Raw genomic sequence first — 23,063 nt, forward strand, 5'->3', positions numbered from 1 at the left:
GACGGCGGGAGTCGGGAGTCTCCAGGACCGGACGGTAAGCTTACTTTACTTTATATATCTTTTCTTTGCCTTAAACCCCTCCCGCCTCCCCCCTCATTCCCTCCGGGGCACGAAGACCCCATTTCCACCCCCCCACCCGCCCGTAATGCCGGCTGCGACTGACTAAACCTCAAATAATTAACATGCACTCGTATAGCTATGATCAGTGTGCACAGTTTTATAACAACATTGCATGAGTACACTTGTATATTAAATGTGAATAATGATGTGCCCTAAGTAGAAACTGTGAGTGAACGTGAGCACGTATGCTGCAAACAAAGAGAATGTGACCTCTTTTAAAGCTAATGAAATTCAGCTCAATGTCTGGATCTGATAGAGGGCAATGCAAAGGTCAATCGCGCTAGCACGGAAAAGACTCAATGCGCCAAAACACATTTGTCTGGCTGTCTCTGGCTGTTACTGCTGTTGGCCACTATGGTTTGTGTGTTAAATATTCTTGAAAATTCACTGCCCTCAAGGAAGTCCGAGGTGTGGGTTCTCTGAGGCATACCGACATTTTTAAAATGTTGGTATGTATTTGCTGGCCTGAGAATTCAGAAAATTAAAACGGCCTTTTAAATACTTTCATTATGAGAGGCCTGTTGTTTTTTTTTTTTTAGAGTTATATCCGCGAACTTGACCCAAAGGTATTGGGTATCAGAGCGCTTAGACGCGCACCAGTTATGCACGGCGCAGGTATATTAAGTTTGCCCAGAATCACAAGATGTTGAGCGTCGTTGGTGAGACTCGTACCGGTTCCTTAGTTTTAAGGTCGACCCCCCTCGCCATTAGGCCAAACCCTCTCCCCAACATCCTCTACCCAAAGTGTGTGTCAGATTAAAGTGCGCAAATAGATTTGCCTGGCCCGATCCCACCACCTCACAAAGCAGGGCCACAGTCAATCCTGACCTCAGTGCCTTCCCGCACTGGTGCATCTAAGTCACACATGGGCTGCTGAAGCCACCTACATGTTACCCTGGGACTGGGTGTCACAACCCAACACACAGGTCATGGCAGCTTGGCTGCTAAAACCAACATACATTTGAGAACACATCGATTAGGATGACGTAGAGGAGCATCAGAGCAGGTACACTGCAGTGCGGCCCCTTGGCTATGTTTTTCCAGTAATTCTGACACCTATCCTGGCTCTGCTTTAAAAAAAATGGCCACTATGACTAGAAATTGTCTACTAGAAATCGACTGTTTCGATATGACAGTTGAATTTGCTTTATTCTCACTGGTTTGAGGTCTCTGGTTTAACAGAGAGCAGCACTCCGTGGACGTGATCAATAAGAATCACCACTGTGGCACCTAGTCAGTATGGAGCAGCACTGTGGAGCCATCATTGGTTAGGCATGAGCCTGGCACTATGTGTGCCAATGGTAGGCTGGCAGCAGGCCTCTGTAGTCTGCACACAATGTGCATTCACACCCAGAGTATAAATGACATAAGCGAATAGAGCCGCACACAGTCTCACAAGCATGTCCTCTTCTTATCCTTGCCCCCTGATTTGATGTGGTTAGGCGTGTGCCTAGCACTGTTTGCCCAGGAATCAGGATAGAAACTGAATTTCCACTTTAAAGGTCAGCAGCAGGCCGCACACGCACAACCCAGGCTGAAAAGAGATAGTGTCACAAACACTCAACACACAGAGGCACCAACATAAACAGAAAAAGGCTAGCCACATCTGACAAAGTTGCACAAACAGCACATTTCACACATTCCACCTTGTGTCTTGGCATTATTAAGTTCTGTGGTTATACTGAATAAGCAGCTACCTGCATCATTATCATATGAAATCCCTTTATTGATATCATAACTACACTTCCACAATTGCCTTATTAACCTTCTTGCTTCCTCAAATTTGCTTAAAAGTACACCATTTGCCCACTCCTTGCATACTGGCCACAGGTCACTCATTTCAAACTTTTACGCCTCACCACTTTTAAATGTCACCAGCCACCACTGCTTTTCAAACCTTGGGTAAATTCTTCTACCTCTGAAAATAATCCCTGTCATAAAAATTGACCCCCCCCAGAAGGCAATTCAACAGGCACTACAAGAGTTTAGACTTTCACTCTAGTTCCATTGCTCCTAAACAACAGTTATCTGCCGAATCGAAAATTACATGCAATGTAGGAATATCAAATTCACTTTTGCTTTCACCCAGATATTTCAACTGCTAAAAGCAGGAACATGTCATGTGCAGGTGAAACCAGGTCTAGTAATAGACAAAGATAACATGCAGGAAATGGGACCTTGATTTCTGCTCGTATTCCCAATGTAACAGGGGCTAACCCTTAAACGGATGTTATTCCTACATCCAAGATGGAGACAACCACTGTATGCAGTAATTCTGATGCATGACTCCTCTATATTTTATAATCAGCCTTTAAGTATATGAGAAGTATATTAATTTCTACAGGCTCTTTCCCTTGACCTTTTCCATCTTGTCTACTTCATTATTCTTTGAGTTTCACATACTACTACATTTCTGGGATAGTGCCGTGGAGGCCACATATCAGTATGGTGGTGGCTTCAGTGTTAAACTAATTTACGACTCCATTGCCTTTACACCCCTGGTTGTTTTTAGTATGCTGAGTGTGGGAGAGTGACCTCTTCATCATAATATTGGTTTAGTTAGGTTTAATATGATTATGACAATGCTGGTCACTGCATGGTGTATTATGTTTAGAGGCTATTACTAATCTTTGGACATAAAAATGGTGCTTTCTGTAACCAAGGTGGCACAAAACCAGAGCCAAGCTAGTTATGACGATGCTGAAGTCCTCTTCCGAGTTCAGGTTCTTTCGACAGAAAAGAAACCCTCACACCATCCAATACATTTTAATGCAATGGCGGGAAAAGAACCTAATGTGCATCAAACATGTTTAACAACTTTGCTCGCTTTTATAAACTGCCACGCCAGCATTTCAAATTCCAATAATCTTTTGGCAGTACTGTGAAATTGCTGGAAACATTCTGCAACAAGTTTCTACAGTCAAAGAGAGGTGTACTCTGTAAGAGCATCGCTTCAGGGGAAAGATGGGATGTAAGGACCTTTATGCAAACTTGTAAAATGCTTGCCTTTTTTGTATTTATCCTTAGGCACCATTTTGTCAGAAGAAATATTCATTGCCCTGGATTCCTGAAACAGAAACTTGCGAGGAAGAAGCCGTCTTCTGAATTTACTATCACACTTGCGACAGGTGCAATAGACAAATAGAAGCACGTGTCATTAGTTTTCACTGGGAACCTAACTTAGATAATTATGGGCAGGCGTGAAATCTTTTTAACGAGACAAGACATTATTGTTGTATTTATTTATACTGCACACAAAATAAAACCTATCTCATCTAGTCACGAAACAGTCAGTAGAAAAGCCATACTTTATGGCGCTATGGAAGTAAAGTAAAGAACGTTCCATTCTAGCAGAAAAAGTGTGGGACATATTATCAAGGGATTTATCTCCGCTTTTTTGGCTTTAAAAGCCAAAAAGAGGAGATAAAATTATCTCCCTATCAGCAACAGGGTGCTAACACGCAAATTCGCATGTTAGCACCCTTTTTCTCTACGCTTCCCCTTGTATCTCTAATGAGATGCAAAGGGGGCGTTCCAGAGAAAAATAATAGGAGAAATGTTGTTAAGCGACATTTCTCCTATTATCAAGGATTTCGCTAACACTGTTAGCTTTTTTACACCTGGGGGCAGATTTATGTTAACTGGCGCATCCCCAGGGATGCGCCAGTTAACATGCGCCACAGTGCGCCACAGCTCCGCCACCCATGGTGCGCCGCATTTATGATGCGGCGCACCATGGGGCAAAAACGGCACAGATGCGTGACGCATCTGTGCCGTAAAGGTGACGCATTGCTAGAGTTGCGTCGCAAGCGCGACGCAGCTCCAGCAAGGCTCGGGGGTGCCCCATCTCCACAATGCTGCGTCAAGACCTACGCCTGCTTCAAGCAGGCGCAGGCTTTTGACGCAGCATTGGCCTGAAAGGGACTGAGTGAAATCTTATAGATTTCACTCAGCCACTTTTGCGAGGCGCACCTGCCCCAGAACGCCCACCCTGCGCCGGAACGCCCACAAGCGGCGCAGGGCTTTACAACGTGACGCATCTGCCTAGATGCGTCACGTTGTAAATCGTTCGTAGGGATGCGCCACGTTTACGCCGCCTTGCGTGACGCAACAGCGGCGTAAACGTGGCGCAAGTGCCTCATAAATCTGCCCCCTGGTATTTTCCTGACTTAGCCATGATATCCTATGGAAGGTGGATATCATGGCTAAGTTTGTGAGCCCCTATCGTCAAGCTAACGCCAACCTTCGAGAGATTATCGTTGGTTTTCCAGCGATAATCTCTCATTTGGCAGTTAGCGCGAGGATTGTTATCACTTCTGAGATAAACCTTGCTAATAGCAAGTTATCTCTGCGATAATTTCCGGCGATGCTTAGCGTTAAAAAATGTGTTGCTAAGCATCGTTAACGATAAATATCGCTAATCGTTGGTAATATGCCCCTGTATTCCATAACCTAGGCTCAGGAATGGTGAAGCTTCGTTCCCTTCTGGTCTCCATTTCGATCGGCAAAGTGTCAGAAACATAAGGTCATCAAACCTCGGCTTGCTGATGGGCGGAAATATGATAATTTACCAAGTGACCACACCTGAAAATGTCAATTATACTCAGAGTCTGAGGAAGGTGCAAACGTGTTTTGGTCCTAGTCCTGAGTGACTCCACAAGGAATGGCTATGGTAGCAGTGGCGTAGCCATGGGGGGTGGACAGCCCCAGGCAGCATGAGTTTTAGGGGAGGGGCAGCTGCTCCCCGCTCTTCCCTGCGGCCAATGCGGCCACAAGAATCGCCAGCTCCCCCTCAACACCCCCCCGCTCTTACCTGTGGCCGATGAGGCCCCATAAATTGCCAGTACCCCCCGCTCTTCGATCAGGCAGGCAAGGGCGGCAAACGCAGGGCCTAGCTACGCGGCTGTACGGTAGTGGAAACTAAGCTTCTGAATTTAAGGCCTTCTTAGGCCAGGATAAAACGCTTCATAATAAAGGCTCTCTTGCACGGCTTACAAAAGTCTTACAACTTCCTTAAATCTGGAAATCTGATTATTAAACTAGGCTCACTGTTAAAAAAATTAAAATATGCGCTGCTGTCCTTCCAAAAACTGGACAACATGGCTGGCTCTCTGACTGACAGAAAAATACATTTTGCTGCAGGCACCTAATAGTATAGAATTCCATGGGTGGCTCCTTCACAATTACATGGCTTCACTGGCTCAGAGCCAGCAAGTGAAAAATAAAACAATGTTCGATCATTGTTTTATTTTTCATTTGCCAGCTCTGAGCCAGCGCATTTAGGGAGGGGCGGGCCGGACTATGGGAGGAGGGAGGAGGGAGGAGGAGTGCTATGTGCACTTCTAAGAGCGCATGTGTGTTTGGCAGCAGTCTTAGGCTGGCCAAACATACATGTGTACTTAGATTTCTCCAACCCAGCTGTAATAAACAGCCTGGCTGGAAAAACAGCACAGACTCCCTGTAATGAGCGGATCATCTTTTCAGCCCACTCAGGTCAATCCCTGCGTTGCTTTCATTGCATGAGAGCAGCGCAGGGATTGCACAGGGAGTGTGCCCCAGTGTCTACTAGGACCAGGAAGAACATAGAGGTGACGCAGGAGGTGGCTGGCAGCATAAGGTAAGTTCCTTTTCTTTTAAATTATTATCAATCCCCCATGCTACCACTCGCGTGTTACACCTCCCACGCTCCCTCCAACCGCCCACCACACTTTGTATGTGGTGGCCACCACTGTAGAATTCCATAGGTAAGCATGCTGGTCACCCTCTGTCCATTTCTTTTTAAAAAAAATAAAAGTAACAATTATTCACCAGAGACAAAAAAATATGTGCTTTTGGCAATGACAACTACTGTAAGCTTAGGCATGATTTAGTGAGAAGTCCATGCTCACTTTTTAGTAAGCCTCAAATATCTGCTTTTGTTATACACCAAGCAAATACACTACTGCCTCACCTCCCTCAGGAATCACAATATTCTGATATAGGAAGAGCTCCAAGCCTGCCATCCAAAGTCAATCTCTGGTACCAATATCACAAAGTCAGAACCAGATATAGGGGCCGATTAGGATCGCGGACGGACTTGAGTCCGTCCGCGACCCCTGAGGAGGAGGAAACGTCCGCATGGGCTGCGGCGTTCCCTCCGAGCAGATTAGGATGTGACCGCCAGGGTGGCAGTCACATCCTCTATCTTTAACATTGCGGCGGATGCAGCTTGAAGCTGCACCCGCCGCAATGTTAAAAATGCATGCATCGCATTTGCATGCACAAAGCAGCAGGCACTGCGCAGTGCCTGCCACTTTGTGCATGCAAATGCAGGGGGGTACCATAGGTACCCCCCATGTGCACCCCCCACCCCCCTTTCACCCAGGGGACCCGCAATGGGCCCCCGAAGTGCAAGTCTGTATGCTTTTCCACGGCGGAAAAGCCGCCACGGAAAACATGTATTCACCACCATCCTAATATGGCTGGCGGTGTCTGATAGCCATGTTAGAGCTTTTCCGCCGCGGTCGGAAGGCGACCGCGGCGGAAAAGCTGCGGACGGAATTCCAGACCCACCAGCCATCCTAATTTGGCGGTGGGTCTTTGGAGGCTCCGCAGCGGTTTTTCCGCATCCTCCGGGCCGGCGGTGGCTTCCGCCGGCCCGGAGGATGCGGAAAAACCGCAATCATAATCGGCCCCATAATCTGGAGTACATAATGGCTGACACAAGTTAGTCCCCCTTTCCCTTTCTACTCAAGCCTCGGGACTTCAAGCAGCTGCAGAAATGTTTCTCTAACAATGACTGTTAGACCCGGGATCCCTGGTTGGCTGAGGTAGGTACCTTAGGCAAAATAGGGACCCATGATTCCATGGCAGGGCAAGGAAGGACACCTTCTCAGATAGCCCCCACTCACCCCCTTGGTAGCTTGGCACGAGCAGCCAGGCTTATCTTCAAGGCAAATGTGTAAAGTATTTGCAACCACACTCACAGCAACGCAACGATGACACCAAAAATGGACTCCACACGAGTTTCATAAAAACAAGTATAAATTTATATAAAAAGATATACGATAAGACCACACAATATAAATCCAACATATGCGTATTTATAATATTCCTCCTGGCCTAACAATGCCAGCCAGCCCTTGTAAGTTCTGGCGATATTAATTAGCACTTCTAAACGTTCCACTGCAGTCCTAATACAATGCTATACAGTTCAAAATGCTAGAATCAGGCACCTTGCAATGTGACAATAGTGCAGCTCGTAATGCTTGAATCAGGCACTTTGCAATGTAAAAATAAAGCCATGTGTAACGCAACAATCAGGTAGTTCGTTATGCAGAAATAATGCAATGCGTAATTCACTAATCACGTAGTTCGGTATGCAGAAATAATGCAATGCGCAATACACTAATCAGGTAGTTTGTTATGCAGAAATAATGCAATGCGTAATATGCTAATTAGGTAGTTCGTTGTGCAGAAACAATGCAATGCGTTATACGACAATCAGGTAGTTCGTTATGCAGAAATAATGCAATGCATAATACACTCCAGCACCGATCACAGTGACTCAGGCGGTCTCTCCACCACTTGTGATATCTCTCCGTCAGCCTCTGTCAACAATTGCCCCCACACGGGTATGATGTGAACAAAAAGTGCAGCTCCGCACTCAGGCCCCGGTACTGCCACACCTTTGGCAATAAGGAGTAGTGATACGAGCCGAAACAGAGGCTCGCACTGCAGGAATGGGAGAGGCAGAGAACATTTCCCTACCAGCCCGTACCCCACCTCAAGCGTTCACACGTTACCTGGGGGGCACAACCTCACTTTCCTCTCCTCTTCCCACGACTTGAGCTTCTGATGCAATCTTTGTGAATTCCGGCCAGCAGGACTCAGGCCCTCCCTCGACGAGGTTGGCTCGAAGTCTCGCACTGACAATGGCGGGCTCGGGCCGGCAGCTCAGGTCCTCCGGGGCTGCCGGTCCGGGCCGTTGACGCTACGAAGATCTCAAGCTGCCACAGGGCGCATGCACACAGCGTAGCTGAGACTCCCTTGAGCTTCGGGTGCACGATCACAGGGCACACATCATGAAGGTCTCAGCCTGCACAAAGCACATGCACATGCACACAGCATATCTGAGCCTCACTTCGACTCCGGTGTACACAATAACAAGGCAAGCCTCACGAAGGTCTCAGGCTGCACAAAGCACACGCACACAGCGTCGCTGAGACTCACCTGCACTGCGGTGACACGATCACACGACAATCGTCACGAAGGGCTCAGGCTGCAAAAAACACACGCACACAGCGTCACTGATCCTCGCTTGGACTGCAGGGGCCCATGATCACAGGGCACGTGTTATGAGGGTCTCAGGCTGCAAAAAGCACGCACACACAGCGTCGCTGAGACTCTCCTGGAAAGTTTGTGTTCCTGAGTTTCCGCAACAGAGAGCCAGCTCACCTTGGACCCTTAGGGATCAGTTACTTCAGGACACAGCACACAGCAAAGTTCTTTCAAGCAGGGGAACACAGCACACAGCAAAGTCCCTTAAGCCTCTCCTTGGTTAAAGCAGCAAACTGCAGGCCAGCCCCAGCACACACAGCAAGGCTCAGTCATTTCCTTCAGTCTCTTCAGAAGTTTCTTCCTTGGCAAAGGTTCCTCTTGACCACGAAGTAGCTTCAGTCTTGTTCACTCTTGATCAAGCCATCTCTCCAAAGTTCAGGGGCTTCCAGTCTCATAGTTATACCCCCAAATGTCTTTGAAGTCTTTGTGTTCAGGGGGCACTGACCCCTGTTGAAACCAGTTCTGGGTGCCTCCCTGCCAGTGACATCTTCTTCCTTTGATTAGTGGGGGTCTGGATTGTCAATCACTCAGCAGGAGATGGGCCCATTGATTTATTGCAGCAACCCAGGCCTCTTCACATCTAGGGCTACTCCTCCCCCCTACACTCCAGATGCATGTCAGCCTGTTGCTGTCTCACATCCTCCCCTGGGTCAAGACATTCCCCAGAACCTATCACTATCAAATCCTGACAGTCAAACCAAAACCAGGCAGAGACACACAGACATTTCAGAGCACAAAAATCCAGCCACTTCTAAAAGAGTGGCTTCTAAACATACAATGCAAAAACCACCTTCATAAAAAGATGTGTTATTACATTGTGAGTTCAGGCACACTCAACTTCACCTCTCCATCTTAAGCCTTTGGGAAGATAGGCTGGGAAACATATTACACAGCCTCCCCATTCTATCCTATGGGCAAGATGGCCTTTCCACAGTGAAAAATGAAATGGAGATTATTTCACTGTCAGGGCATGGTACGCACCTTAGTATGTGTCCTACCTTTCACATGCACTGCACCCTGCCCAGGGGTTACCCTGGACCGACCGAGGAGTGGCTGAGGTGCAAAGAAAGGGAAGGGTAAGGCCTGGCAAGTGGGTGCACTTGTCAGAACAACATGGCAGTTTAACAAACTGCGTGCTGGCACAGAAGTGGCAGGCCTGGGTTCCCTTTTTAAGGCTACTTGTGTGGGTGGCACAATTAGTGCTGCAGGCCAACTAGTAGCATTTGCATTACCAGCCCTGGCACACATAGTCCACTTTACTAGGGACTTTACTAGTAAGGCAAACATACCAATCATGGACAACCAAGTACCATTACACTTTACACAGGGATCACTTGCACTTTGACACTGATTAGCAGTGGCAACATGTCCCATGCATCTAAGTTGGCAAACCCATGTCAGAAAAAAGGTCTAGGGGGAAAGCAAAAGCAAAAAGTTTAAGGAACTTTAGCCAAAAAGGGCCAAGACCAACAATGACCCATAATTCTGCCTTGTGTGGTTTTTGCCATAAGGACACAGAGGTGTGGAAGTTAAAGCAAAACACGTCACTTTCCCCTGTTTGCAGACACACAGTGAAATCAACAAACACAATGGACCCTGTGATTATGCTGTCCTTCGGTTGAAATAAATTAGTCAATCTGATCTGAAAATACTGGCCATGTGCTGTAATCCTCTACCCTTAAAAATGACTTTTTTACCAAACACTTGCTAGCAAATAGCAATCAGGACTCTGTTGTTTTAATCTGAGGTCACATAACCTGGTATTTTTATATAGAAATGAGGCTTAAAGTTTGATAAAGGTTTCAAGCTTTAAAAGGTAATTTATCGTTCATTTCCCTGGGCTGTACTAATCAGTAATGGGTTAGATGAAATAAAACTCTTCAAAATGATGAAAACATCATATTTTGGTTTTCCAATCCCTGGCAGCTTCAGGTGTTTTTGCAATTCAGTTTGGAAGTTGCAAGGCTTCTAAATGGTCTTTCTTCTCCAAGACCAATGCACAATGAATGTAACTTTCTTAGGAAACGTCTGTGGCTAAAATTAACTTAATAAACTAATGAACTGGATTCATCTCTTTGCTTTTCCCACCATAAGTGTGACCAGGGGCGGCTGCTGACATTTGAAAGTGGTGGGGCGTAAACTAATTTGCATATTGCACCACAGCGAGCGAGCGCAGCGAGCGAGCCCAAACCACCTTGCATCCATCCATACATCATTCATGCATCCACCCATCCATTATTATTATTATTATTATTTTATTTTTGTAAAGCGCGTAGTCACCCAGAGGTATCCCAGCGCTAGGGACCCTCATTCATTCATGCATCCACCCACCCACCCTGCATCCATCATTCATTCATGCATCCACCCATCCGTCCACCCATCCATTCACCCACCCATCCTGCATCCATACATCATTCATTCATGCATCCACCCATCCATCCTGCATCCATCCTGCATCCATACATCATTCATTCATGCATCCACCCATCCATCATGCATCCATCCATACATCATTCATGCATCCACCAATGCATCCACCCATCCATCCATCCACCCACCCACCCATCCTGCATCCATACATCATTCATTCATGCATCCACCCATCCATCCATCCACCCATCCATCCTGCATCCATCCATCCATCATTCATTCATTCGCCCCAATGGACGCACCGCGCCTGCTCCACTCTCCCTCCAGTCTCTCTCTCTCTCCATCTTCAAGTCTCAGCCTCTCTCTCTCTTCCTCCTCCGAGGCCCCGCACTCTCTCCCCTCTCCACCCTCAAGCCTCTGCCCTCCTCAGTCTATCTCCCTCCTCCTCTTCCAACTTATCGCAAGAATGTATTTTTCATGCTGCTGTTGAAATCTGCAGTCTGTCCGAGACCGTATTCGTGGATTGGCGCACATGCACCAGTGAAATATGTTCACCCCTAGGGTTTTTCTCCGAAACTTGGCGTAGCATACTTGCAACTTTTGGACACTAAAAAGGCTAACACGAGTATCCTGCTGAAATAATGTTAACATCAATTAGGAGCGATTTGAAGCTTTGCCAATTTACAGCACATGAAATGCCTCTATCACTGTAAAATGAGGCATTAGTACGATTGATAAACTGGTTAGACAATGGTATGATAATACGCCATGTATATGGACTATAAGGCACAGCGTTTCTTTAAAGTACTTTATTTTTTAATAATTTTAAATGCTTTGATTATTTTGCGCTCTCTAGTCCACAACTCCGCTCTTTTCATTAGCCCCCTCACCCTCCCTGTCTAATGTAGCCAGTAGAGATAGGCTATGTTTCGCTGGGCAGTCCGTTCAACAATGGTATATTCCAGTGAGGCTGGAACTCCTTACCTATTCTTTACATTTCAAGCACAAAGTACGAGGACGGATAGCTTCAATTTCGCAGACCGGGAGATAATAAGAGAGAATGCCTGGTGTCAGCTGGAGCATTGTGCATAATGATTGGGAAGGTGGGGGGGGGGGGGGGGGGTGATAGGGAAGGCGTTTCATTTAATGATTACATAAAAACAAATAAATAAACTTACCAGGCATCTCCCGCTCCGGTCCCGTGTATCATCACCCACAAGATGTCAGTGGAATTAACTTCTCCCCGCTCTTTTCTTTGAAGTGGACTGGCAAATCAGAAGAATGGGGGCAGCTACTCGGCTGTGTCCTGGCATGGGACAGGGCATAGGGCGACCCTACGTCACCGCCCCAGCAGGATCCTATCCTCAGACTCCACCACTACACTAGGCATGCGCAGCATACCTAATGTAATGTCTATGGCGTGGGGAGCTGAAAAACGAAAGCGCCCTTCTCGCAGATGCGCAGTCGGAGTCCATTTCTGGACTCCTGCTGCTCTCACCTGCGTGCGCTGTGCGTCTGTTGACTCATGCGCACTTTCACTTGTGAAGCTGCTGCCAGCACAGGTCGGAAATGTAAACAGACGATAGTCTGCTTGCATTCTTGCCCGATTCAGTGAGCAGTTTCTCTTTGTGATTGCTTAGTGGGGCGCTGCCCAGCTGCCCCTATGGACCAGCCGCCACTGAGTGTGACAGCTATGTGCAGATGTGGGCCCTGTGCTCACTGTGCTATAGAACACAAGCCTCATCTATCTGACGTGGCCCAACAAGGTGGAAACATGGCTGGGAGCATATGCTCCCTTCCAGAAGGGTCGTGATATAACTATTAAGTGTGGACTGTACCTTTTGAGGTGGATTAATACTGATTTGCATAAGAGCAACTCGTGTCTGCAGTGGCAGTAACTAACAAGCATTTGCAATGCAATAGGTCTCGCAGTTACAAGTGTTTAAGCTATTGGCATTGTTAATGACAATGCCTTTTATTTATGTTACAAAAAACAATACATAAATAAAAGGCATTGTCATATGCAATGCTAATAGCTCAAACTCTGGCAAATGTGAGACCTAGTACATTGCAAATGCTTGTTACCAATTAGGATGATTAGTCATAGTCTAACAAGCATATCACAGAGGAACTGAATCACGAACAAAAATAAGTTCCAAGCTGCACGCCATATGAAATAAAGCTGTCCTGCGAGGCACAAATAAGAAAAAAGGGGGGGTGGACGTCACACTAATAATGGGCTCAAAGTAACTAAGTATGTTTGAGCAAAAATGATTATTAAATATAAATAAATTAATTAATTATATGTATACACAACTCTTCCACTTGCGTATTTAGTTTAACCATATTCTGACCTGCACCCTGTGGGGGATCACAGATCCTTGCCCGCCCTCCTCCCCCTCGTCTATGGTCGGGCTGCGATCCTGAAGGTGATAAAGGCGGGTCTGAGGCAGCTGCAGGAGCACGGACTGCAACTCGAGGAGTGAGGTTCCGTGGTTTTCGGGACCGGACTCCATTTTTGTTTGCGTAGTTCATGGCGCCATTTTGTGTTGCCCTCACGTAGGCCTAGGAGGTACACGAATGAAAAAAGTTGCATGGGCCTCGTTGTTCATGTATGCATTAACTAGGCCCTTTTCGACTTGCGAGTACATTGTAAGATGCTGACCCCGTCACCTGAAACTGACCCTTTGCAAAGCCAATTTCTCTGGCTGATCGTTGTCTGAAATTGCCAATCAATGTTCAGGATATCGTTAACTTTTAGTTTCTTGCACTTATCTTATCCTACTCAACATCAGAATTATTTCTTTCCTTACGACTTTTCATTACATGGGTAGTGCTTTCAATTATGGGTTTGTCCGGCTTGTGGAAATTGAATTTGGGACAGTCCTAATAATTAACTTGTGGGTTGGTAAAATGTAAAGTGAGCTTTTTGGAATGTAATAATGTATGTGAAAATGTATTCCATTGGTCAGAATTTGCCGCAATGGGTGTGCATTCGTGATTAATCGAAAATAGCATAAAAAGTGATGTCTTGCTCTATGAAAATTGAGCAGTCTCCTGAGTTGTACACCGTGTTGTATTGCTGGGATTACTGTTACTAGCTGTAGCTAATACATTTGATCTCTGACGCCACCTAGAAGTATTCCGTGTCTCTGTTTTCCAAGACAGGAGAACTCGAAGACTTCCGGTGTGTCCCTGGCACCGCTGGGTTCTAAGAAAACCAGGTTCTTCAGTTGGCGCCCAACGTGGGGCGACTTCAGCGGTACCGGTCCAAGCCTGAGGATCGTGAGGAGCCCCGTGAGGAAATTCTGGAGGAAGGCCGCCACTTCATTGACCCCTGTATGTCGACGTGGACCGAAAGTCTTTTCTACGAGGCCTCCCGCTTTCCGTCGGCTACGAAGGACTGCTGCCCTGACTGTCGCCCTGACTTGGACCCTTGATTGATCCTTTGTAAAGCAGGACGATAGACGGTCTTCTGGTGGCGTGACAGATATTTTGGTTAAGTATAAGTGGGTCGCTCCCACGACTTTGTTTTGGTTCTCGGTTTTGATTCGGTTATTGCAATAGTCGAAGCCGAGGGGCTCGTATATTTACGAGTGTATCGATAGTTGATAACCCCTTGAAGTTTGAAGCTAGATCAGTGAGCTATAAGATGCTTGGTCTTAGCAAATTAGGGAAATGGTTTAGTTGTGGTTGCAACAGGGATTCCCGATTGGAGGATTCGTGTCCGATACCTCCGGTTGGAACTCCGACTTATGAGCTCTATTCAAAACACGGAGTGGGTCCTATCACTTATAATGAAGTGTGGGTTCACTATACAAAGAAAGATGGTGTTTTACGATGGCCCCAACATGGTAGTTTCAAATTAAATATTTTAGATAATCTGGAAGTTGCGCTATTTAAGAAGAAAGCCCGGCCGGCAATGTTTGACTCTTTCCGCCTCTGGCGAAAGGAAGCCAAACAGCGAGAAATTAAGCAAGCAAAAAGAGATAGGAAAGATAAGAATATGTCAGTACTACAAGCTGCTAGGCAGTTTAGGGAAGATGGAGAAGAGCGCGCGAGTGAAGTTTTAGATAGACAGAGTTGCATGGCCATAGATAAATGTTATCCGGCCTTGCCGTCTTCTCCTCCGAAAGTAAATGAAGATCTTGAAAAAGATCCTTTGATCTCTCATTTACTGAGATTACCACCCCCTTATGTGCAGGGTGCTACTGCGCCTCCATTACCCCCGGTTGTTCCACCCTTTCTTGTTCAACCTCCTGCTGTTGTTCAGCCACCTGGTGCTCCACAGATGGTTTTGCCTTCTACTGCGCAACCCACTCTAGGGTCTCCAGCTTTGCTACCAGCTTTGCCTCAAACTCCTTTGCCTTCTACTTCTGCATCTTCGACTCCTACTGTTCTTGTTCCTACACCTATTTAGCCTCAAAATACTTATTCACCTGTTCTTATGTCTGCTTCTTCTCCTTCTGCTTGAAAACGGATGACCGAGACTGTTGTTAATCTGTTGTCTCCATTGTTTGGGTCACTGAATATGACCCCTGTTTCGGAACGTAAGCAGAGTCGTAGTCAGCTTCCTAGTTCCGAGGAACGGGCAGTGTTGGATTTGTTGGCTCGTATATGGATTTTAAATGCTTCCAGGTATAATTTGCCAGCAGTTATGGATGTTTTCTTTCAGTGGGAGCCGCCTAAGCAAAGGTATGTTTTTGATGTAATGTGTACTTTTCTCCATCAGGAATGGGAAGATATTGAGTTGGGTCCGATTCCGCAGGAAGTGCTTGATGTTCAGTCCGAATTTGCTAAAGGGACGATAGTGGAACAGATGCCATGGAGACGATACTTGTTTTTGGGTCTAGATTACCGCTTCAGACATTGTACGAACCTGATTCTTCTGTTAGGAGGAAAGTGAAGCAGTATCCTATGAGAGAGGTTCCCCCTCTATGGAGAGAGGAAGTTGTTGCTAATGTTAATCAGGGTATTCAGGGTGTACCGGCACATTTTCAGCGAGTATGGGTACATGTTCCTTGGAAGAGAGCAGAGGTCTTGGCTCTTAAGCAGACCTTACCTGACCCCCGTAAGAATCCTGCAGGTTATTACAAGAAGTTATCTCAGACAGTTGAAGCGTGTATTATGAATTTAGCTGACATAGATATGTTGATGGGTAACGTAGTTCCGCAACCTTTGTGGGCGAAGATTCGTCATGAGAATCATGCGCAAGAATTAGGAGATACGTGGGCTAATATTGTTGCTGCAGATGGTCGGCAAGTAGGAGGTGCCAAACCTGAGATCTTGGTTGCAGAATTACCAGGTAGGATTATTAATTTAATGAAAACTATGATGCCTCCTTTACGAGTGAATTGGGACAAGTTAGCAGCATGCAAACAAAAGAAAGACAAGAGTGTGTCTGATTTCTTCACAAGGTTTGAAGAGACGTTTATCGATCATAGTGGTCAGGACATAAGTACGGAAGGTGGTCAAAGGTTGTTCGTGGACAAATTTGTCTTTAATTTACTTCCCGAACTTTCTAATAAGTTAAAAAACTCTGAGAGTTCATGGGCTGTTTCTTCGTCGGCCCAGATATTGGCTACTGCACAATATTATGAGAATAGGGATAAAGATGCGAAGGATAAAGTAGAGAAGAAGACTAAAGATCTAAAGACGAAAGTTCTTTTGCAGCAAGATTATCCGCCTCGTCAGAATCAGCCTCAGTTTCAGCAACCTCCACAGTTTCAGAGATTGCTACAGAAGCCTGAGCCTTATGCTCCGCGATTCTTTCCTGGGCCTAATCAGTGTGTTTATTGCAGAGAGGAAGGTCATTTCAAGAATAGTTGCCCGGCTTTGTTACAGCGTGCGAATGGCGTATCTGGTCAGAGAGGTCGTGGTGGTTTCCAGCAAGTTCCTAGGGGTAGGGTTAGGGGAAGTGGTGTGTTACCCTAGAGTGAGCGTTCCTCTTCCCTTCAGAATTCTGCGAATTATTTTGACAGACAGAATGTTCCGACTGTTCAGTCTGCCCAGTACTATGTTGATGATTATTATGTCAAGAGTGAGAGTGCTGGTTATAATGATAGTTAGGACAGCCATGGGCAAAGAGAGGGAGTAGTGTCAGTTCCAGTAGACCAGAGTGGACCTTATGTTGAAGTGATTACATCAGGTGTGGTAGAACCTTTTCTTTTGGATACTGGTGCGACAAAGGGTTCGATTATGCACTCTAAACTTCCTGGCGCACCTTTGTCTGGCTTGACCAATGTTTCCGTAGGATTTTCAGGCGCCCCAGTTCGTAATCCGGTTTCTAGTCCTTTGCCCCTTTCTATTGGCCCTTGTGAATTGGAAGCTCCTCTTATTCTAACGACTGGTTGTGGTGAGAATCTGTTGGGTTTGGACTTGTTGAAAAGATTGCATGCGACATTACATTGCTCTCCTGCGGGAGTACATCTTACCTTGGGTAAGAAAGTGATTTCTCCGATGTATTTGTCTAAAGATTGTCTTCCACTAGAATTGCGTTCTCTTCCTGATACGCTTTGGGCTACAGGTCCCAATGATGTTGGTCTCTTACAGATTCCACCCTATGTTGTTACCCTCAAGTCGAATGCTAGGCTACCTCGTATTCCCCAATATAAAATATCTAGTGATGCCGAGAGAGCTCTTTTAGCGATTGTGTATGATCTGGTTGAGAAGGGTGTAGTTGAAGAAACGAGAGGCAATGTGTGTAATAGTCCTGTTTTGCCTGTCCTTAAGTGTACTGATGCTTCTCAGCCACCTGTGTATCGGTTTGTGATCGATCTTCGAGAAGTGAACAAAATTGTTGTGCCACAGTTTCCTGTTGTCCCTGATATGACTGCTTTGTTGACCCTGATTCCTGCTTTGGCAGCCTGGTTTTCTGTTATCGATTTGAAGAATGCCTTCTTCAGTATTACGATTGCCGAGGAAAGTAGAGATATTTTCGGCTTCTCTTTAGGAGGCCGAAGCTTCCGGTTTAAGAGAGCTCCTCAAGGTTATTGTGAAAGTCCCTCCATCTATAGTCAGGCGTTGAAAACTCAGCTCGATGATTTTGTGTTGCCTACTGGTGCTACTCTTATCCAGTATGTTGATTATCTACTGGTTACTGCTGATGATGAAGAGATTTGTAAAGAAACTACTCTTTCTTTGTTACGACATTTGTCTAACCTTCATCATAAAGTGTCACCTTCAAAGTTACAGTATTGCCGACAAGAAGTAACCTACTTAGGTCATCTCTTGTCGAAGGAGGGAAGATGGTTGACCCCAGAACGAATTCAAGCGATTGCCCAAATGACTGTACCATCCACACAGAGAGAAGTGTGTGCCTTCTTAGGTATCACCTCGTATTGTAGGCAATGGATCCCCAATTTTTCCCTGCTAGCGAAGCCTCTGTTGGCATTGACTCTTAAAGATACTCCGCATCCTCTCCCTTGGTCTGATGAATGTCAGAAAAGTTTTTCTGAATTACGTGATGCATTGTGTTCGGCTCCGGTGTTGGGTACTCCGGACTACAGTAAGCCTTTCACGTTGTATGTTCACGAGAGAGAAGGTTGTGCATTGTCAGTGTTGACGCAACAGTTTGGAGACAAGCAACGCCCATGTGCGTATTTTTCAGCGACGTTAGATCCGGTAGCTAAAGCGTTGCCGAGCTGTTTGAGAGCTACAGCGGCAGCGGCTGTTTCTATCCGACAGTCTGCTGGTTTGGTATTGGATAATACGTTGATTGTGATGGTCCCACATGCAGTGGATACTTTATTGAACAGGACCAAGACACAGCACCTTACTAGTGCACATCTGTCAGGATATGAGCTGACTCTTTTGGCTAGCCATGTGCACATCAAAAGATGTAATGTGTTGAATCCAGCTACGTTATTGCCGAATTCTGTAGATGCTCAAGAACAGCATGATTGCTTTCTTCGAACAGAGGAAGAAACGAAGGCTAGAGTTGATTTAAAAGATACTCCTCTTCCGAATGTTGATGGTACCTTATGGGTAGATGGTTCGTGTTTCAAGCTTCCGAATGGTGAGACGACTGCAGCATATGCTGTAATTGCAAACACAACAATGATGGACAGAATGTGGATCAATGTCACACATTCACCCCAGTCCAAAGATCTGGGCCCAAATCCATCGTTTTTCCACTCCACACCACCCTGGGTTAGACAATGGCGATATGCAAATCAGCGCTGACCCTGTGCCCCATAGGAACAGTCCAGTCCCAACTACAAAAGCCATGTCCTTCCCAGAACGGAATCAAGCATCCGAGGACAAGTCAAGCTAGCCGGGCTGATGAGAGGTGTTACCTCGAAACCGGGCCGGTCCTCGGATGCTTGATTCCCAGGGTGGTGTGGAGTGCAAAAAAACGATGGATTTGGGCCCAGATCTTTGGACTGGGGTGAATGTGTGACATTGATCCACATTCTGTCCATCACCTGTTTTGTTTGCAATTACCGCCATAAGTGCGCTGGGGATGCTCAGACGTGGGTCCCAGGCACTCCACACCACTGGAGTCAAGCTAGCCGGGCTGATGAGAGGTGTTACCTCGAAACCGGTCCAGTCCTCGGATGCTTGATTCCGTTCTGGGAAGGACATGGCTTTTGTAGTTCGGACTGGACTGTTCCCATGGGGCACAGGGTCAGAGCTGATTTGCATATCGCCATTGTCTAACCCAGGGTGGTGTGGAGTGCAAAAAAACGATGGATTTGGGCCCAGATCTTTGGACTGGGGTGAATGTGTGACATTGATCCACATTCTGTCCATCACCTGTTTTGTTTGCAATTACCGCCATAAGTGCGCTGGGGATGCTCAGACGTGGGTCCCAGGCACTCCACACCACTGGAGTCAAGCTAGCCGGGCTGATGAGAGGTGTTACCTCGAAACCGGTCCGGTCCTCGGATGCTTGATTCCGTTCTGGGAAGGACATGGCTTTTGTAGTTCGGACTGGACTGTTCCCATGGGGCACAGGGTCAGAGCTGATTTGCATATCGCCATTGTTTAACCCAGGGTGGTGTGGAGTGCAAAAAAACGATGGATTTGGGCCCAGATCTTTGGACTGGGGCGAATGTGTGACATTGATCCACATTCTGTCCATCACCTGTTTTGTTTGCAATTGCAGCATATGCTGTCACAACTTTACATACAGTTGTTGAAACAGCACGTATAGCATAGATTTCTGCGCAAGCAGCAGAGTTGATTGCATTGACTAGAGCGTGTGTGTTGTCAGAGGGAAAGCGAGTAAATGTTTATACTGATAGCCAGTATGCGTTTGGTGTTGCCCATAGTTTCGGACGTTTGTGGAGAGAGAGAGAGGATTTCTTACTTCCCATGGTACGAAAATACAGCATGGGCAGTTAGTGAATGAACTTCTTGAATCACTTACTCTCCCAAAGCAGATTGCAATTGTGAAGTGTAATGCTCATAAGAAAGTTGTGGATGATGTAGGTCGAGGAAATGCGTTTGCGGATGAAGTTGCGAAGGAAATGGCGAAAGACATGATGAGCCGTATGTATGTCGCAGGCCCTGCTAATTGGGTTATGGCTAGTGGAATGTGTGAAGACACAATAGAAAGTGTGAAGATGATTCAGGCTGAAGCTACGGAAAAAGAAGTGAGTGTGTGGAAAGAAACTACGGGTATGTTGGATTCAACAGGTTGTTGGGTTGAGTTGTCAGAACACCAGCGATGGTTGTTGCCCGATGCGTATGTGCTCCCTGTGGTTACTATGGCTCATGGAATGGCTCACATCAGTTCGAAGGGAATATGCAAGTTGTTGGCTCCAGTATCGCAGAATGCTGGAATTCCGAAATGTGCTGAGAATGTGGTGAAACATTGCATGATTTGTTTGAAGTACAATCCCGGCAAGGGAACCCCAACTCCAGCTGGTCATTTTGCTCCTCCAACGTATCCGTTTGAGGTAATACAGCTAGATTACATTCACATGGAGGGATGCAATAATCTAAAGTATGTCCTTGTGGTTTTTTGCGCCTTTTCCAGATGGATAGAGGCCTACCCCCTAAAGGATAATACTGCCTTGCCCACAGCCAAGGTTTTGCTCAAAGAGTATTTAACTAGATATGGTTTGCCGAGAATTGTATGGAGTGACAATGGAAGTGAATTTGTGGGCCAAATCATGAAGAAAGTGTGTGCGGGTTTGGGTATCAATCAGAAATTCCATACTGCAAATCACCCCCAGTCAGCTGGTCTGGTCGAGTGCTATAACGGCACGTTGAAACTGAAGCTAGCTAAGATACAAGCGAGCACTGGTCTTACATGGCCAGATGCCTTGCCGTTGGCTCTTTTGTGAACAAGGACGACAATGCATTCTCGTGTGGGACTTAGCCCATACGAAATAGTTTTTGGTCGTCCAGCGAATGTTTGGGGTGTGCCTCGTCCTAAGAAGTACAGTGAGATTGAGTACCCTATGTTGGTGGATTACTTACATGACTTGACTGCTGAATTACGTGTTCTCCACCAACAGGTCTATGACAGTTTACCGACAGCTACTGCAGATCCAGGCCATACGATCCAACCTGGAGAGTACATCTTGACCAAGAACTTCCAACGAACCAAGAATTTGGAACCAAGATGGATGGACCACATTTGGTCCTTTTGGTCACTAGAACTGCTGTTAGGGTAGCTGGTAAAAGAAGCATTTGCAATGCAATAGGTCTCGCATTAGGAAAATTTGAGCTATTGGTCTTGTAAATGACAATTTATTTATTTATGTGTTGTTTTTGAAAATAGCTAAATTAATAGCTTTGTCATTTACAATGCCAATAGTTATAACTTTCGTAAATGTGACACCTATAGCATTTGTAATGCAACATGTTTTGTATTTATGTGACGGTGCTGTGTTGGTGCAGTGGTGGTGCTGACTGATGGTGTGGTGGTGCTGTGGTGGTGCTGAGTGTTGCTGTGGTGTGCTAAGTGTTGCTGTGGTGGTGCTGAGTGGTGCTGTTGTGGTGCTGAATTATGTTGTGGTGGTGCAGAGTGGTGCTGTGGTGGTGCTGAGTGATAATGTAGTGTTACTGAGTGGTAATGTGGTGGTGCTGACTGGTGTTGAGTGGTGCTGCTTAGTAATGTTGTGGTGGTGCAGAGTGGTGCTGAGGTGGGACTGAGTGATAATGTGGTAAGGCTGCATGATAATATGGTGGTACTGAGTGGTGCTGCGGTGGTGCTGAGTGATAATGTGGTGGTGCTGAGTGATAATGTGGTGGTGTTGAGTGATGCTGGTGTAGTGCTGAGTGATGATGTGGCGATGCCAGGAGTGTGTGAGTGGGAGGGGGGGGCTACTGTTGTGCTAGTTATTTACAAACCTCTGCCTGGTGAGGAGTGAGGAGCCCCCCCCCCGTTTACGGTCTTCAGTTTGGGGATGGTGGAGAAGGGCAGACGTATGTAAAAGGAAGATGGGGAGATAGCATGAAGAGAGAGTTAGGTGGGGTAAGGGGGCGAAGAGAGGGTTAGGGGGTGAAGAAAGGATTGGGCGTGGAGGTGGTAGAACAGAAAAGGGAGAACACGGAATGAGCAGAAAGGTGGGACACAACTATTGTGGTGCAGATAAAGCGCTGCTAAAAGGTGGGACACGGATACAACCACTGTGGTGAGAAAGAAAAAAAACGCACGAGAAAACACACGAACCCGAGGAGGGCCACAAGAGGCAGGAGGAGTTGAGAGAGAAGAGACTGAAATGGAGAAGAGAAGACAATTGAGCGAGGAAGAGTGTGACTGAGTGACATCATGTTCACATGCCTAGGTGCCTCGAAGCCAGCAGCAGAGCAGTGTTTGGTGACTAGTGGTCTCCTTGATGGCTGCAGTGCGTTTGTAAGTTGGTAGTGCACACTGTGACCGAGTAGCTACCACTGCACAGTGTACTTGGTTACAACCTCTAAGCACTGTCAAGTGAGTGTTGTGGCTTCCACTGCACACTGTGCTAGTCATGCTTTGTGCAGTGCCGAGAGTACGGCTGTAATTACTGCAAGGCGCTGTCCATACCACGGGGCTTGTGTGAGGGTGCTACAAAGGCTGCTTGCCATATAGTCCATGACTGTCACTGATAGCGTGAAGAGAGGGTTAGTTGAGGTGAGGGGCGAAGAGAGTGTTAGAAGGGGTGAGGGGCAAAGAGAGGGTTAGTGGGTGAAGAGGGTTAGGGGGCAAAGAGAGGGTCGAGTCAGGGGACGGTAGAGCAGAAAAGAGAGAACACGCAAGGAATAGAAAGGTGGGACACGGATACAAGCACAGTGGAGAGTGAGAGAGAAAAACAAGA

At 46.5% G+C, this 23,063-nt stretch overlaps 1 protein-coding gene across 1 annotated transcript in view; it reads right to left on the reverse strand.

Moving 5' to 3' along the window:
- SYNE2 (spectrin repeat containing nuclear envelope protein 2) overlaps positions 1-23,063 on the reverse strand; it is a 1,843,566-nt gene that overhangs the window by 1,507,018 nt on the left and 313,485 nt on the right. The window lies entirely within an intron of this gene.

Source organism: Lissotriton helveticus, chromosome 9 (genome assembly GCF_964261635.1).
Source record: "Lissotriton helveticus chromosome 9, aLisHel1.1, whole genome shotgun sequence".
Taxonomy (NCBI): domain Eukaryota; kingdom Metazoa; phylum Chordata; class Amphibia; order Caudata; family Salamandridae; genus Lissotriton; species Lissotriton helveticus.